At 38.5% G+C, this 19,041-nt stretch overlaps 1 pseudogene; it reads left to right on the top strand.

Annotated features, from left to right (window-relative positions):
* Positions 1 to 12,274: 12,274 nt before the first annotated feature.
* LOC142624923 (uncharacterized) lies at positions 12,275 to 14,659 on the top strand (annotated as a pseudogene).
* Positions 14,660 to 19,041: the final 4,382 nt, after the last annotated feature.

Genomic DNA, 19,041 nt, shown 5'->3' with positions numbered 1-19,041 from the left:
CCACTGAACAAACTAATAGTTTAAAGATGCATATGTATTATATCCTATAAAGCACGGGTACGTTTCCGGATTTGGATGCGGGTGCGGGACTCGGCAATATTTGAAAAAGTAGGATGCAGATGAGGCGGGGTGCGACGATTAAAAAATTATTAAAAAAATTATTATTTATGTTTTTAATATATTGCTAAACATACTTTTTCACATTATATAAACATATACCAAATTTAAGAGCAGTAGTAGATAATAACCTAGGAAGCATGGGTACGGCGTTTGGGCCGCAGCACCCGGGTCCGACGCGGGGACGTGCAGGCGACACCGCTGCCTGCGCGTCCGTGCCACATCTGCCTTTAAAAAAATATTTTTTTCGGCGCGATACGCGCCGATGCGCCCGAAATCTGGCCGATTCGGCCCAAATCAGTCCGTATCGGCCGATACCGATACCGGCACGAATCGGCCGGTACGGCCGAAATTCAAAAAAAAAAAAAAAAAAAAAAACAGAAGGTGCGAAATGCACCGTTTAGCTTGGCCAAAAAATAAAAAGGTGCAAACCCACCGTTCAACAGTCAGCCCTCTCCCTCTTCATATTTCTTGCGCCTCTCTCCCACTCTCTGCCTTCGCTCTTCAGCTAGGCTCTCACCCACTCTCTGCCTTCACATGTTGTATTATAATTTTCGAACATCATGGAATGTTTATATAATAGAGTTGTATTCTAGTTATTATTTACTATTGCTCTTAAATTTGGTATATGTTTATATAATGTGAAAAAGTATGCTTAGCAATATATTAAAAATATAAATAATAATTTTTTAATTGCCGCACTCCATCGTACCCGCACCCTACTTTTTCAAAAATTGCCGAGTCCCCCACCCGCTCCCGCACCCGAATCTCGAAACGCACCCGTGCTTCATAGATAATAACTAAAACATGATGTTCATAAATTAAATACAACCCACAACATTATTACATTACATTACATTACAGCTTATATAAAAAATAAAAAAAAATTAGATCACAAACACATTGAGTAATAGTCAGAGCATGTGAGAGCTATGAAAAACTAAGATTGAAAGCTTGAGATTGATACCTGAGGGGAGACGGAAAGCAGAGTATGAGTGAGTTGAGAGTTGAGACTCTTGAGAGTGAGATTGTGTGAATGTGAGAGTGAGGTGAGAGTGAGATTGTGTGAGAGAGGGGAGACGGAGAGCAGAGGCCAAAGAGCTGTGGCGTGGAGCACAGAGACCAGAGAGTGAGAAAGAGCTGAAGATGAGAACTGAGATAGAGATAACTGTGGACTGAGATATAGGGTTTTTGTCCAAACGGTGCGTTTTGCACCTTTTTTTTTTCGGCCAAATGATGCGTTTCTCACCTTTTTTTTTTTTTTTTTGAATTTCGGCCTGAATCGGCCGGTTTGGTGCCGGTATCGGTGGTTGCGGCCGATACGGACCGATTCGGCCCGAATCGGCGCGAATCGACCCAATTCCACGTGCGTTAGCCCAACTAGGAGCCGAATCGACGCGTATCACGCTGAGAAAAAAAAGGGACATGGCACCGATGCGTAGGCAACGTCGTCGCTCGCTGCACCGCACGTCTGACGCGGGTTCGGCAGTCGAAATGCTGCATCGGTGCTTCATAGATTATATCCATATCCATCTTTACTTCTTTTTTTCCTGAATAATATCCATCTTTACTTCATCAATGATTGATTCAACAGAATCATCTCAGATCATTTCTTAGAATATATTTCTAATGTAATGATAATGTAGCAGGCCCTTCCCAATCGAAAGGAAGCTAGGTGTGTAAACTATTGTTTACACAATTAACTCACTCAGTTATTCAGATTGTCATTCTTTTTTTTTGTTTCACATTCTCGTATTGGTGTACATGCTATGCTTCCCTTCAAGTTTCATGATAGCTAATTATTCATTTCATATTAAAAATAAATACCACCTTGTGCATCCATGAATCTTAACAAGGTGACACCACTAAACAAGATAGTTAACAAACCTCTTTTTTAAGGTTCACCAATTTTGCGTTTTTTAACCCTTGTGTAACGTTTGGGCGGGGGAGGAGGCCGTGAGGTATCATCCTTAGGCTCATCATCGTGCTGCAAAGACATTAGATGCATACAATCAATATTTGGTGTAATGATAAGAATAAAGTGAACTACAAAATATATCATTACATTGTAATTAATGTTATCATACCATAGAGCTGCCTTTGTGTCCTATTTTGTGTCCACCAGTCCCACAAGTGGGTGCTCTTCTAGCACGTTACAGTCTACCTTGTGAGGGTGAGGGCTGATGAGGGAGATGCTCGTCCAGTACATTAGTATCTGGCTGTAGAGTGTCAATCCCAATCGAGGTCCTAGAGGGTCAGATGAGGATGAAGTAGGTGGGTAATGATGCTCTATATAGAGGCTAGGAGTGGGGATCATTGTCATGGGTTTAATATGGGGTGGGTCTATGGGCAAAGTGGGTGCACTAGAGCTGGTGGGTGGGTATGAGGGTGTCTCAAGGAGCATAAGAGGGGTCAAATGAAAATCAATACCAAGATCAAAATTGGGTTGTGAAGGTGGGGTGGGTGAAGGGACCTCAGGCTGAGGAGATGCATCTGGGATGGGTGGAAGGACCTCGGGCTGAGGAGTTACGTGCGGGATGGGTGCAGGTGTCTTAGGACTAGTTACAACCCGAGGGGTTGTTGCACGCCAACCACGACCCCTAGCTGCACTTGTGCTTGGGCTTGTTGTAGCACATCGCCCACGGCCCCTAGCTGCGCTTGTGCTTGGGCTTGCAGTAGCACGCCGACCACGGCTCAGTGTACTCAGGGATGCTGCGCTTGTGCTTGGAATTGCAGTAGTTGCTAATTTAGTCTCATGCCCATTGTTTGTCTACCCATTTGCTACAGGACCACCACCAAGCCCAACCACAGCATTTAGGATGCGCCGGATGTGGTCGTGTCCTGGGCTGCCTACAAGAAGCATCTCCAACAGCGCTAAAATGGCTTTCAATCTGAAACAGAGAAAGAACCAGTACAATTAGGGGTGTGCACAGTTCGGTCGGCTTGGTTTTTTCTTAAATTTGTTACCAAACCGATAAGGATCGGTTTTCTCATAATTAAAACCGATGCATACCGCTTAGAGTCGATTTTTTGATCTATAGCGGTGCGGTTTTTGCTGTCGGTTTAATCGGTTTGGTCGGTTTTTTATGCTTGTTCTTTTTATACTTTGGCTAGCACTTGAACCAATCTACAAGACCAGTCAAAGAAGTAAAGATAAAGAGCCAAACACCTTTTATAAATCCCAATTCCAGTTTGTTTGTACTTCATAATTTTTTTTAACTTATAAAAAATAAATAAAAAATGATTGAAGAGTGAGAGAACTATCTCAATCTCAATCTCCCCTCCCTAACAATCAAAATGCAGAAAAAAAAAATGTTAGCAGACTTTAAATCATAATTGATTTGATTAACAATTAAAGTGTTAATTTTGGTGGGTTTCTTCTCTACTTAAAGGCTACTACTAAATGTATGGAATGACTAGAAAAACTTCATAACTCAATTATATTTTTATCTTAACTCCATCTTAGCTATTACTAATACAACTCCAAAAATATTCTAGCTTTGAGAGTGAAAGAAAGAGAAAACCAGCCATTATTAAAGAACTGAGTTTCATATGTTCAAACTTTGTTGTGTCACAAACAGAGAGAGAGAGAGAGGGAGAGGGAGTGAGTTACCAATGGACTAGCTGGTAGTTGGCCTGGTTGTGATTCGTGAATGGTGAGCCTGCCGAGCTGCAAGAGGCGACTCAGTGACTCACGGTCGGTTGTTGGTCACGGTCCACGAACTCAGGCGAGAGCAAGAGATACTGAGAGCGTCTGGTCTGAGAGAGTTAAGTGGCTGAGAGTAGAAAAATGTTATTTATACTAGATAGAAATCAGCAACCCTAGCTCAAAAACGACGCCGTTTTGATATATTTATTTATTTTTAATTACTAAATGAAACGAATCGTTTTTGTCAACAAAACCAAAACACAAAACGTGAAAAGTGAAATGAAAACTCTACTGATTCAGTGAAACAAATAGAACAAAACAAACCAATATCACCATATCGGTCGGTTCGATAACCAACTCAATTTGGAGTTACAGTTTCGACGGTAGCACCGCACCAGCGTCGAAGCGGGATTCTCCATCTGATCGATGGCCTTGGCTCAGTTGGTCGGTGCCAGAGGTGGTACGATTGGGTCAGCTCCGGTATCACTCTGCTCACCCCTAAGTACAATTAGATTTGAGACATTTATGTATCAATTACAGAATGGATAATATAGTACTTATTAATTGCTAATATTCATAATATTCCAAATCCAAAGAAAGAAATCAATTGATTCTATAGGAATACATCTACTGAAAAAAAAAAAAAAAAAAAAGGCTGGCAATAAAATCTAATTAAAACACACTACCATTATATCTAATTTAGCGTTGTTGCGATCGACATACTTTCGAGTGACCGGACGGTACCAGCGGTAATAGGCATGCTCGTGGGGCATCTCACCAATCTGAGGAGGTGCATGGCAAACTCGTTGTTGTCGAGTATCCCATTCTTGGATATACGGTGCGTTTCCTGCCTCCAATTTTGGTCCTCCTTCCCACGTAAGTCTATTCCATGCAGTCTTTCATCATAGACAACATGGTCGGGCTACGCTTGCACCAACCCAAACTGTCAAAGGACATGGTTTGGGTGGTGTGTCTCTACTATGCAGAAACACACAAGTGACACCCTTGCCCTCCACATATCCCTCCCTGCAACGCAGAAGGCAGGAAGGTGGCATAAGTCTGCCTTATATGGCTGCCACATAATCTACAATAGAAACAAAAAACAGTTATGATAACATCTTAAAATGTGAAACAAAATTCAATAACAAAATGTGACAGTGAACATGGTCTAAAAAGTCAATATGACAGTGAACATGGTCTACCTAAAGCTACCTAAATTTTCAGAATATTAGGTTTAACCATGAATCAAAATTAGCTTTATGTTGTGATTGACTAAAGGCATATAGTACAAATTGCCTTATTATGAGTCAGTTTATTAACACAACTTAAAGTTTACTAACAAAACTTAAAAGAGTAGCATAATTGCATTGTAAATGCCCCCACGACCATTAGCCATGTAATAGTTCAACTCAATTTGAAGTCAAATGAATAGATAAGGAATGTATTGGGATGTAAATAACAATCATAATGTTTGAGTCAATTCAAAATATTTCAGTCAATGCCTTAAATAGTGATTAAATTAAGATTCACTAGATTGGACCACTCGATAGTCCTGGGAGTAAACTTGTTTCATACACACCAAAAAAATACAAACATTGCATATATGATAATAGACAACATTAATAGGTATAAAAGCTCATGGATTCCAAATAAAGCTAAGACCAATTTCGTCATATATCTGTCTATGGTTTCAATTTGCTTTGCACTATAAAAGTGAGGTTAGAGTAATGCTATACATATTTAATTTAAATGGCTGAAATTATTCTGCCAAAATACTTTAAATACAATAACTTGCCCTTTAATATTTTGCAGTGATATATTCTTCAGTTTGCAAAAAATTAGAGGACTTGTTATTGTGTTTCCTGTGTCTTGTTGGAATGATCTAGAGAAAAAAGTTTATGATAATACCAGTTTCCATCTCAAAATTGTGGACCAAGCTATGGGGCTTAATGACAAGTGAAACAATTGAGCTTAGTAAGCTTATTTAACAAAGAAGGGGCATTCTCGTTTTATAAACTTAGCTATTGTAAAGTACAAATGCTAGTAACTACTGCAATCTTGGTTTCTGACTCTCTGTGGAAGCAATGGGTACTAAATCTTGTAGACTCTGTAAAATTCTTGCAAATGTAAAACTAGCGGCACTGAAGTCTTTATATTTTAACTAGCTTAAATGCCTGTCTTTATTCTTCAAATTTTTTATGATTCAACCTATGTTTTCAAAGATGTGCTTGATGGGCAGCCCATTTTCCCATTGCACTGTAATTCTTCTCTTTTACATTACCAAAAATATCAAATTACAACACTTCATATTAGACAAAAACATTGGATTTCATGATCGCCAAAGCATCAAGTTACTTTTGTACCTCAATGCAACCAAAGTTGTTTATCTTCTAGTCAATGAACAAAGAAGCAACTTCATTAAGTTGACTGCTATTCAAACTACACTAATTGGATCTAATTCCCAAGTTAAGCGGGAATACAGTTCAAGGAATTTTATGATACTAAGATAAATTCAGCCTAGAAATAGAAAGTAATTGCAATACCTTATGTTAAAGCATAATATATAATTTTATTGAAATTTTAGCATACAAATCCAAAACTGAATTTAATTGGAGGGAACATTTATTAACGTTAATTCCACTAGCTAATGGGCAAATAATCATTCCAAAAAGGCCAGATTTTAGAACAACAATATTTCGCATTAACTTTACATCAAACATGTTTGAAATAACTATCCATAAAAATAGGTTCAAAGCAACAACATGAGTGACCAACAAAAGTCTTGCACACAATAATGGATAGAGATACTATCTTGTACAAGGAATAAAATTTACTCAAAGCAAATGCATGTCTCATACATATTAACTTCTGATGGGTAAACCTATGAAAGTTGTCCTTGATCCTGACAAACTATAAAACCTTCACACAAACTCCAGAAGAAATTCTTGAATTTTCTTATCTACTTTATTAGATAATACCTGGCCCGGCTGTATTTTAACTAATTGATTGCGATAGTGGACCAACGCCATGCCGGATGGTCTACTCTTCGGGCTTGGCACCCGCACCCACCTATAGTTACGAGCAAATAACATAAGATTGGGTAATACCACTTAGTTACTAAGAAGAGTACATTGCATAACATACTGAATATCATGAAAATACTAACTTAAATGCAAGTGGAGCTTTTAGCCATGGGCCATAATCACATCTAGGTGGGGGCTCTATCTTCGGGCACAAGAATGGCAACCTTGCCCATGCCCAATACTGGACCAATTGCAACACCCCACCAATCTGCGATGTCTCTTTATGGCTTGCCCGGCACAACTCTCTATACAACCATGCCAGGCAACCATTACCCCAACTATATTGTGGCAGATCACGAAGGTTCCACAAGAACTCCAAGAACATCAGATGCACCCTATCTCCCGACTTGTCCATGAAAATCTTATCTCCTAGTAGCGCTAAAGTATAGCACCGGGCATACTAATGTATCTGAATCTCCGTTGCATCATGAGGCAGTGGCTCTGCAATGCGCTCAACAAGGTGGCTGATGAGAATTCTTTGCCCGGCCAAAGTTTTTTTGTCATTCACCAGAACTCCAAAACCAAGCAACTCCTCGCACAGTTGGCTCCAATCCCCCATAGCAGTTGGCCCAACCAAGACCTCACCGTCTATAGGAAGTCCCAAAATGACCTCCACATCTTGTCGGGTGATTGACATCTCACCATGTGGAAGATGAAACGTATGAGTCTCCAGTCGCCATCGCTCAACTATGGCCGATGTTAGGCCATGATCTATCTCTCTGGAAGGGGCCCTAAACAATCCTTCTAGCCCCAGCAACTTGATAATGTCTATCACCCGATTATTTTGCATCGTTATGTTTGGCATTTCCTTAGAGTGACCACGGCACTGAAGTGGGCCCGGGTCCTGCAAAATCAATAAAAATTATAGCGGTTGTTAGAACTAGATATACAACTTTGAAAGAACTTGCTAAAAGTGAAACTCGCTTTGTAAAAATTAAAGCGGTTGTTAGAACTAGATATTTCACCTCACCATTCCAAATGTTGGTTGATCGATGATTTGTTTGTTGCGTCAGGAATGAAGTATTTTCTGGACCAGGGCACACAGCCTCTAGCTCCTCATTGATTCAAGGCTCCATACTGTAAAGAGTGCTACTGTGAGATCATTAATAGTGTGGGGGCAAATAACTTGTTGTCATTATGTGACACTAGTCATAGACTGAAAAATAAATGAATAAACAAAAAAACTTGGCTTTATATGTACACATAATACTGTTCATATACAACTATATCCTCAAAAGTTGAGATGAAACAGACTTCTCCTATCTTCCATTAATTTCAGCGCAAGACAATAATAAGTGACACATGCCTAACAAATAAAACCCGAATCTCCTTCACAATGAATCTAAGGATTTGTCCCTTATGTCCAATTTCTTCTTCTAATACCGAATTATATAGACCCAGATGGCAATTAATTTAGCACATAATGTTTGTAAATATGCAGGCTGCAATATCAATAAAATAACACACACACCCAAAAAAAAAAAAATGCAAACTTTACGTATTAAAATCACCACATTCCTTAATGGATTCTTATTTAAACCTGCATATGAATGCTTGCAAACCCAGATTTGCAAATTATGTGAAATTTTGTCATCTTTAAGGAACAAATAAGGTCTTTACACAAATTCATCACTGTAGCTACAAAGATCCTCAAAATTACAAACAAACTTAAATTCAATGATACTTGTTCTTTTAATTATATATGAAAATTTTAAATACATTACAATAATATATTAGCTAAAAATTACAAAATTTATTACAAAAAGAACAAATTAAATAAAAGAAAAAGGAAAGATTTTCAAAAAAAAAAAAAAATCTAAAACTGCCCAGCTAAAAATGTAGAAAATAGTCATTAATTCCAGTGTAAACTCCTTATATCAAAAGCTACAATCTCACAAAACAAACCAAAAAATGACAAATTTTGTTGGGAAAAAAAAAGAAACCTAGATGGAATAATAATTTAAAAAGCTCAAATTTTTATAAGAAAAAGTACCTTTACCACATCACAAATTATTCCTCATTTCTCAATTCTCTATAAATGAACATACCAATGAGAAAACATACCTTCAAACTTGAAAAATTTTGAACTTCTGTTGGTAGGGACAAAAGGGATTTTGAAGGTATGGGTGAGGGGATTGTCTGAAGTCGATTGTGAAGAAAGAGGAGAGCGTTTGAGGGTGAGGGTGAGTTTTGTTACATGCCGAGGGGTTGAGGGTGACTGATTTGGGTGTTTGAGTGAGAGTATTTGAACTTTGAGAGAGTGTTATAGTGAGAGTGTTTGTTTGAGAGAGTGAGAGTGAGTGTTTGAGAGAGTGAGAGTGTTTTAGGGTTTGAAAGTGGTTGCGTTTTAGGTTTATTGCAACTAGATCTCGAGTTTTAAAAACTCGATTTCTACGTGGCTAAATTTGGTCCACGTGGAAAATTTGTCCACGTATGGGTATGACAAACACCAAAAATTGAGTTCTAAAAACTCGAGTTGCAACCAGTTTTTTTTTTTTTTTTTTTAAATAACTATAAAAGCCAAACTATTTTGTTAGTTAGCACAGTTTTGAAACTATTTAAATATCTAACAACTCGAGTCTGTTAGACTCGATTTCACTGTAGCAAATCGAGTTTTAAAGACTCGATTTCCATAAGGTGCGTAGCTGAGGTGGATTAAAAAAATCCACGTGGAAGTCGAGTCTCTAAGACTCGAGTTTCCACTAGAAAACACGCAACCCTCAGCTTTGCTAGCACACAGAAATCAAGTCTCTTAAACTTGATTTGCTACAGTGAAATCGAGTCTAAAAGACTCGAGTTGCTAGTTTCCTAAATAGTTTGGAAATGTTGCTAACTAACAAAATTGTTTGGCTTTTATAGTTATTTAAAAAAAAAAAAACCATAAAAACCAAACTATTTTGTTAGTTAACACAATTTTGAAACTATTTGGGTATCTAACAACTCGAGACCAAAAGACTCGATTTTGGAGTTATAAATTGAGGACAATAAACTCAATTTCAACATCCTGCTGTAGCTGACATGGAAATTTTTCCACGTAGACATAGAACTCGAGTCACACGGACTTGAGTTCTGTCATCTAGAAATCGAGTCTGTAGGACTCAATTTAGTTTTTCTTCAAGAACTGATCGGCTTTCTTATTCTTCCTTTCCTTTTTTTACTTTAACCAGATGTCGTCCCACTCTCCACTTCCAAGCCCCAAAAACCCATGAAGAAAACCAAATACAAAACCCAAAACAATCAAACCGACTCTCCACTCCAATGTGTTCTTCTCCTCCACTGGAGCGGCGGCGAGAAACCACACCCACATGAAGTCTGATCTGATTTCCATTGCGTGAAGCTTTCGCCGCCTGGGTTTGGTCAAAATTGGCACCTGGGTTGCTTTGTTATTGCTTCTCTGGTTTGCTGGGTTTTGCATCGTTGCTTCTTTCTTCTTCGTTGTTGATCTCTGCGCTATGTGATGGAAAAATGCATGTACGCAACAGAAAATAAACGGATCTACTTCATTCGTAATTGTTAACATGTACTATGTAAGTTTCAGAATATAGAACAAGAGAGTGTACCTTGGAACAGTGAATTTCAAAACCGAATATCAGAAGCACTTGAGAATACTTTCAATCTTCACTCCAATTCCACTAACGCCCAAGATGTGTGGTCTCTCAATCAGTTCCAAAGGGAGAATGTTAAAGTGTATAACACTTACTACACACCTTTTCACAATAGTGTTCTTACAAAACTCATACAGAAAATTCTGTATGTTTCTTCCTTTGTATCTAACTAATTATCTAATTGGGCTGACTTTTTGGGTCTTTCCAATTGGGCTTTAGTGTGTGGCTTGGAGTGGGACCAAAAGGGACTAATGAGACACTAGCTCCAATGGGCCTTGGGCTTTTTTGTCAACTCTTGACAAGTCCAAAGTTATCATTAATTATATTTAATACCACTATATAAATATAGTTGCATTCTAGGCCTTATCTATAAATTATATCCCAAGACTTTATTGTACATGCAACACCTTCATAAAAAATTTGTAGTAACACAAAGTCATGAAAGTAGACTGCCACTTTGTAGATTACTATATCTTAATCCTTGAATATCCGGTTTAATCCTTTAAGTTATTCATCATATATTTATGAAATCCAATTTCATAAATATATACTCTAGTAACTATTTACTAAAGTAGTTAGGCCTAACATTCTGAATAATAAACCCATTAAACCTATCTTAAGGGAATATTTGTATCTCCATTAAGAGACTACGAATTATATCTTGAGAATATATGTTCCATCAACACTAAATGTGGTGCCCAACATACTGAGATTTTGATCATTTCTTTAAACATCACTCCTGATATATTAAAGCAACCTATACGTCATGATCAGGTCCATTATTCTCTTAGGATTAAGAGTTCATGTAAATATAAGTCGTGAGTTTATTATTCATTTGACAATCGTTAGGAGAATAATAAATCTCACACCGGTCCAGTTCAATATGTTTTAACTCTTAAAACATATCAACATATCAACATATCAACATATCAACTAGAAATCTTCATTTTCATGATTAAGACAAATCATTTTAGTTGATATGTTATAATCTTCGCAGATGCCCAATTTCATCACCGACTACGAATTACAATTCTGAGTTTACAAAGAACTTGTGATTTATATCTTTTGTGACTTTTCACATAAATCACATATTATGCATCTTATGGACTATATGATAATGTCTCAATATTTATGTTACCATTATTTTTAGATAATAATAAAACAACTTTATTAATTACAACATTAAGTCATACATAATGTCATATATAATAACATACATAGCATCATATAATAGGATTTAAAGGCACTAATCCTAACACGATGATCTCTGGTTGTTGATCTCTGCGTTTTAATCTCTGGGTTTTACTAGTATGTTTTGTCATTGTTAGTAGGTGGTATTTCAAAATTGCTGGGTACCGAAATTAAAATACTGGTATCCGTTAATGGAGTGGAGAGTGGAGAGTGGGTTTGATTTGTTTTGGGTTTGGTATTTGGTTTTGTTCATGGGTTTTTGGGGCTTGGAAGAACAAGAAAGTTCATCTAGTTCTTGAAGGAAAACGTAGCAAAACTAAAATATTCAGTGCCTACATGGACCAAGTGTCCACCTCAATTGAAACATGATGTTGAAATCGAGTTTATTGTCCTCGATTTATAACTCCAGAATTGACTATTTTTCTCTCAAGTTGTTAGATACCCAAATAGTTTCAAAACTGTGCTAACTAACAAAATAGTTTGGTTTTTATGGTTTTTTTTTTTTTTTAAAAATCCCTTCGGAAACTAACAACTAACAAAAATGTTTGATATTTAAGGCCATTTGGAAAAAAATTCGTTAGTCAATAGCTGAAATTCATTGTCGTTGACGACCAAGAAGACTATTACAAATGCTCATACAAGTTGGGAGCATAATGCTACTCATATCAAAGGTTTTGGTTAGACTGTGCTCTTAGAGGCATGGATTCCTTCTTACGCATGGGGAAAACATCCTTCTTCTCAGTAATATGGTTCAGCATTTTCTCAGTAATTGCTATGGTTGGGCTACTCAAGTTTCTTGTTGTTTTGGTAAGTCCTGTTTATGTTTGAGTTAGCTACAAAATCTCAGTGCTTCATTTGTTTATAGGTGTTCTGGTTGGACTCAAATTTTAAAATATTTTTTTTAAAGATAATATACTTTTATTTTTCAGTCCCATTTGCCCCTTTGCAATTCATTTATTTATTGTTGTTAAGGTCAGACCAAAAATAAAAGGATTAATGATTTTCTTCTAAGAATCCCAATTTTCTGAAATTATTTTTGATAACACAAAAACAAAACCACACCCACATTAACCCATGAACAAAACCAAATAAAAAACCCAAAACAAATCAAACCCACTCTCCACTCCAACGTGTTCTTCTCCTCCACTGGAGCGGCGGCGAGACATTAAGTCCGATCCGATTTCCATCGCGTGAAGCTTTCGTGGCCTAAGTTTGGTCAGAATTGACGCCTGGGTTGCTTTGTTAGAGCTTCTCTGGTTACTTATATATATATCGAATCTCCCTTTGGGCCATAGTTACTTATATATATATGGAGGAGACAGAAAGTATGATGTTGGATAAGTTGGCATGGCTTTATCTTTTTGTGGACTGCTTTTGTAGTTGTCACTTTCATAGAGTTTTTGTTAAGTGCTTTGCTGATTGTATTGTTAGTTTAGCTATTGTATCTTTCATATTCTTATATTCCTATTATGACTATCATGATTACTCAGGCCTTAGCTGCTCTTATTGGAGTTTTTGTTGGGTTCACTCATGCAATTCTGGTTGTTGCCATTTCTGGAACTGTTTTCTTGTGGTTTTATGGAAGCTTTTGGACAACTGCGTTTGTCATCTTCCTTGGAGGTGATCCTCTTACTTAACTTTGCTTGTCGATCATCTCTTCTATTAGTTTGTTAAATAGTTAAACTGCTGGGGTTTAACATTGTTTCAAATTCAGGGTTGGCATTCATGTTGAGCCACGAATGCATTGCACTATTAATCACCACTGTGTATTCTATATACTGTGCTTGGGCATACGTTGGATGGCTTGGTTTGCTTGTCGGTTTGATTTTCTCTTTTTTTCGAGTGATGTTCTAATGCACTTCCTAAAGAATAATATAAATCAGCATAGAGGACCCAATGGGTTCCCAGAACAAACATCTGGAATGCAAGGTCAACCGGGCTGCTTTCATGGTGACACGGCGCAGGCTTCAAGCTCTGAAACTGGCCCGGGGTTATCAGCTGACCGTGGTCCAGGAGTTCCCTCAACCAGTAGAACTAATTCTGAGTTAGCTTTTGAAGAAGAAGTGGTTCGCTTGTTAAACTGCACGGATCACTACTTGGTGTTGGGCTTGTCCTGGTGTGAGGACATAGATGTTTCTGTACTCAAACGGGAATATAGGAAAAAGGTAAATGGCATTCTCTGATCACTAGATTGGCATAATTATGTAATATAATTGTCACTTGATGTTATTCCATTTGAGTTTTCATTAGCCTTATCAGTCGAATATGGTGTGATGTCTACAGGTAAATTTTCAGTTTGCTTCAATGATATTCAAAAGTGTAATCTTGTAGTTTTTTTTTTTTTTTTTTTAACTTTTTTTTATTGTTTCTTTATAACCTCCCATTATCCATAGAGTGTAAGGAGAGAATTTAGTTTTTATTGACTGAGTTTTGTAATTGTCTTTAGGCAGTGTTGGTCCATCCTGATAAGAATATGGGCAATGAAAAGGCTGCAGAAGCTTTTAAGAAACTTCAAAATGCATATGAGGTAAATCTTTTGGTTTCGATTGCAAAGAATTTTTTTTTTTTCTATTTTGTTTTTTAGGATCCGTAGCCGAGCCTGAAAAATTCGCGACTTAGGCTTTTGTTGTTGTTATTGTTTGTTTTTCATGTCTGATTATAATGCCGAATTTTTTTTTTTTTGGGTTTGTTTTTATGTTTTCTAGGTTCTACTTGATACTGAGAAGCGAAAAACATATGATGATGAATTAATAAGGGAGGAGCTGCTGAACTTATTCCGTAGATTCCAAAGCACTTCTCAAACGGTATTTATGTGTATATCTTGATTCCATTCTTTTCAGCATTGTTTGTTTCATCTGTATTGGTGTGGGAAACCGGTATCCTATTTCATTTCTTCCCCAGAATCATTTTGGTAACGCAACTTTGATGTAATTGGCTGTGGGAATCAATGACAGGCGGTGAGGTTTGCACACAAAATGTGGGAATCTCAAACACAGGGAGGAGGTGGATTTTGATTCTTATGCTCTATAATAGTCAAAATCACATGATAAGAGTGGCCCCCTAACTGTAAATGGAATAAAGGCTGTTTTTACCTTTTTAATAGTTCAAAGTGACTTGAATGAGAGATGTGTAGGGAAAAGAGCATTGATGGATACTTCAATGGTAAAATCAATACATTTGACCTAATTCTGTGGATCAAATCTTCGGAATGGGAATTCCTTGGACCTCTAATACCCATTCCCTAATTCACAAGAATTGATTGCCCATTTTGGTTCAGCCATTTTTTCCTATAAAATATGTTACTCCCTGTAATTAATTTCATATTTCCCGCAATATTCATGTTGTTTTTTGCAACCTTGCAATATCATGAATATGTGTATCAAAAGGTAAGGGTTTGATACAACAAACTAGTTAATGTTAAACCTAGCAACCATGCTGGTGCGGACACAAGATATAGGCCCCTAATTATAAACACGTATGGGAGGAAGAGCAAAAAGAAGACGGCCCAACCTGTGGCCTTATGGATGGAGCCTATTAGTTATTGGGCTTGAGATTAAGCAAGCCCGAACATTTAATAATTAGGGTTTTGTGTTGTTAGCTATTTAAACACTTTTTCTGATTATTGTAAGACAGCTTTTGACAATTATAAAAAAAAACGTTTGTTCTCTTTTACACTGGTGCCGACTCTAGTTTGCTTGGTGCCGACTCTAGTTTGCTTGGTGCTGACTCCAAGCAGCCCTTAGGTGCTGACTCCTAGGGTTTATCCTATCATTTTTCTGCTCTATTATACTATTGTGGTTGTCCTACGTCAGTTTTGGTATCAGAGCCAGGTTTCCAGTCCATTCAACACAACCGTAGACAACCACGCAAAGCCATCAAAAACAAAAGAGTAAGCCAACAATGACAGTACCTTTCAAGTTTTTGCCTCATGAGATTTTAAACAAGCCCAAGCCAGCCCCTGCAATCCGTGTATTCCCCCAAGCCCCACATGAATTTCTCACCCCCAAACCAACAAAGAAGCCAGCGGCTCCTCCCAAGCTGGTGACCACCATCTGTGCCCGCCTCTAATCTCAGAACCCACAGCCCACAAAAAAAAAAAGGACCCACGAAAGACCCAGCCACCAACACCCACAAAATCAAAAAATCAAAAAAAAAAAAAAGGAGAGAAGAAGAAGCAGAGACCCACGGACCCAGCCGCCAACACCCACCAGCCGTCGTGAAGCCCAACAGCCACCACAGCCACCAATCGCCGCGAAGCCCAACCGTCACCGCTGCTGAGGACTTCGACCACCGCCGATGCCAAGGCTGAGACGAACAGCCTCCAGCTCCGCCGATGACTCCGGCGACTCCAGCTGCTGCCTCCGTCGATGGCTCCAGCCGATGACTCCACCGTTTCTTTTCTTTCTCTTTTAGTTTCTTTTGTTTCTAATAGCTTCTTTAGTTCAGTGTTATGTTTTGGGAGTTGGGTTAGCAGATTCTTGTTTTAAGCTGTAGTCTTTTATTGTATTTCACAAAAAAAAAAAAAAAGACACTGTTGCTGTGACAGCCCATTGCTTGTATTGGGCTTTAATTGTTTTCACAGGTTCCTCAGTCCAAGTCAATTCACTACTTAAAGAGCAGACAGTGGCTACCTAATGCAATACGTGGAGCCACTGACTAGGGTACAATTCTAACTCTATATTTTTGGTGGATTCAATTTTATGTCATTAAAAAAAATATTATCTTTATGTTTTTTTTGTGCATATCCCACCATACTCCATTATCCTATTCAATTTGTGCTCAAATTAATCGTTTTACTGTTTGTGTCCTCTTTTAGTACCCACTCTAAAATTCCAAAAAAAAAAAAAACCAATTTCTTTGAAATATCTGATTCTTATTATTAATTGTGGAGCTTCTTGGAATTTGACGTTTATTTGGGCTATCTCTTAATACTGTGAACACTGTCACTATTTGTCTGCAATTCCTTCCTTTGATTCATCGATCTAGTCTCTACTTGCACTTTTGCTTGACCTTTAATTTTACATTGAGAATTGATTACTTGAATTTTTGAGAATCTCAACTGCATTCATAAATATTGTGTTGCATGCATCTACGTAGTGGTCGCGTCATGTCAAACCCTGAACATCAATCCACGTCCGAATCTAGGCCCTCTTTAGAGCAAACCATAGGAGCCCTAGCTAAGAGTGTCTGTGATTTGCTGGATAGGGTAAAGCGAATTGAAACATCTCAAAGAGAGACCATTAACCATGAAGGAGATAACATGCATGGGCAAAATAACAATGGTCACTTTAATAGGGCTCCACACTTCAAACATGATCACTATAATCGCTATGGTCCTAGGGATTATGATGATAGGATGTCTAAGGAAAGGATAGAAGCACCCACCTTTGATGGCTGCCTAGACCCATGGGTTTTCACTGATTGGTTACGTCAAATGGAGAAATTCTTTGACTATTATCATTGGGCTGAGAATAGGAAAGTGAGGTATGCTAGGATGAAGTTAATTGGAAGAGCTGATCTTTTCTGGGAGGACCTTGAGGAAACCCTTAGGCGACGACGTGAGCCCCTCATTATTGATTGGATGGAGATGAAGGACGCCCTCTCGAGGAATTATCTTCCTCCAACTTATAGGAGCTCCCTCCTTGAGGAATGGGATCGCCTAAGACAAGGCACTGCTCCTGTGACCGAATACATAGAGAAATTCAAGGAATTCCAGAGGCGAATTCGAATAGTTGAGGAAGAGGTTGTCACACTCAATAGGTTCAAGAAAGGTTTAAATGCTAACCTACTAGGTGAGATTATCACTCGAGGAGTCACCACCTTAAGAGAAGCCTATGACCTTGCTAGGAATTGTAAGTTAGCATCCAAATCTATCTTTTGGCGACGTTCTGAGCTTCGAAGCATTCCTCCCAACCCTCAACCTTTTGGTAGCAAACCTAAACTTGCCTTACCCCCTAAGGTCAACCCCAATAGCATCCCGATACAAAAAGAGGACAAGGGAAAAGGTGTGATCAATGAGCCCTCAAGATTAGGCTCTCGCCTCCAATGCTTCAAATGCAATGGGATTGGACATGTCGCAGCTAGATGTCCCTATAGGACCCTTATCATTCAAGAGGATGATGAAAAGGTAGAAAATGTTGAAGAGCTAGTGTATGACCCAAATGCTGAAGAAGTCCAAGATGTTGAGGCCAAATGGGAAGATGATCCCAGCTACCTCACGTGCATTAGAGCCATCCCCCCTCAGGTTGATGATTCCCAGGCTGTTTTTGGTGTCCCTAGAGTGAATGTGGTAAGGTGTGCTTTGACAGAACAAAGAGAAACTGATGATTAGCGAAGAAGTGCCATCTTCCAGACTTACACTAAGTGTGGAGATAAAACGTGCAAGGTTATTATAGATAGTGGGAGTTGCATTAATGCGGTGTCCTCTAACGTTGTTTCCCGCCTAGGCTTGAAATTGATCCCACACCCTAACCCATATAAAGTTTCTTGGGTGGATACTTCCTCCATAGCCATAAAAGAAAGATGTGTTGTCTCACTTCAATTCCTCACCTACAATGCAGAAATATGGTGTGACGTAATTCCCATGGATGTAGGGCATATTATCTTAGGTAGACCTTGGCTTTATGATCTGGATGTCACCCTTCATGGGTGATCCAATTCTTGCTCATTTATGTTTGGAGGCAAGAAGATTGTGCTTAATCCTTTGAAACCCAAGCCAATCGACATGAGCAAGAAGCCAGAAGTGCCGAAGGCGAAAGGTCTGAACATCATAAGCCCAAAGGCATTTGAAAGGGTAGCAATTCAAGAATCCATTGTGTTTGTCTTGGTTGCTAGGGAACTTCATGGAGAGACCTGTGAGGAGCAACTTGAAGAAGTGAGGTCCGTGCTCCAGGAATTTAAGGATGTTTTCCCTGAGGAACTCCCCGATCATTTACCGCCCATGCATGATATCCAACACGCCATAGATTTTGTGCCCGAAGCGACCCTACCTAACTTGCCCCATTATAGGATGAGCCCTACAGAACATGCCAAGTTGCAAAGACAAGTAGAATAACTACTTAGAAAGGGTTTTGTTCGTGAGAGCATGAGCCCTTGTGCAGTCCCTACACTCTTAACTCCAAAGAAAGATGGGACTTGGAGGATGTGTGTTGATAGTCGTGCCATCAACAAGATCACTGTGAAGTATCGTTTTCCTATCCCTCGGTTGGATGACATGTTGGATATGATGGCTGGAGCAACGATCTTCTCCAAGATAGACTTAAAAAGTGGTTATCATCAAATTAGGGTTCGTCATGGTGATGAGTGGAAAACTGCCTTCAAAACGAAAGATGGTTTATATGAGTGGATGGTTATGCATTTTGGATTGTCCAATGCTCCTAGTACTTATATGAGAGTG

This window comes from Castanea sativa, chromosome 2 (genome assembly GCF_040712315.1).
Source record: "Castanea sativa cultivar Marrone di Chiusa Pesio chromosome 2, ASM4071231v1".
Lineage (NCBI taxonomy): Eukaryota > Viridiplantae > Streptophyta > Magnoliopsida > Fagales > Fagaceae > Castanea > Castanea sativa.
The sequence above is the reverse complement of the archived record's forward strand: the minus strand, read 5'-3'. Positions and strand labels throughout refer to the sequence as shown.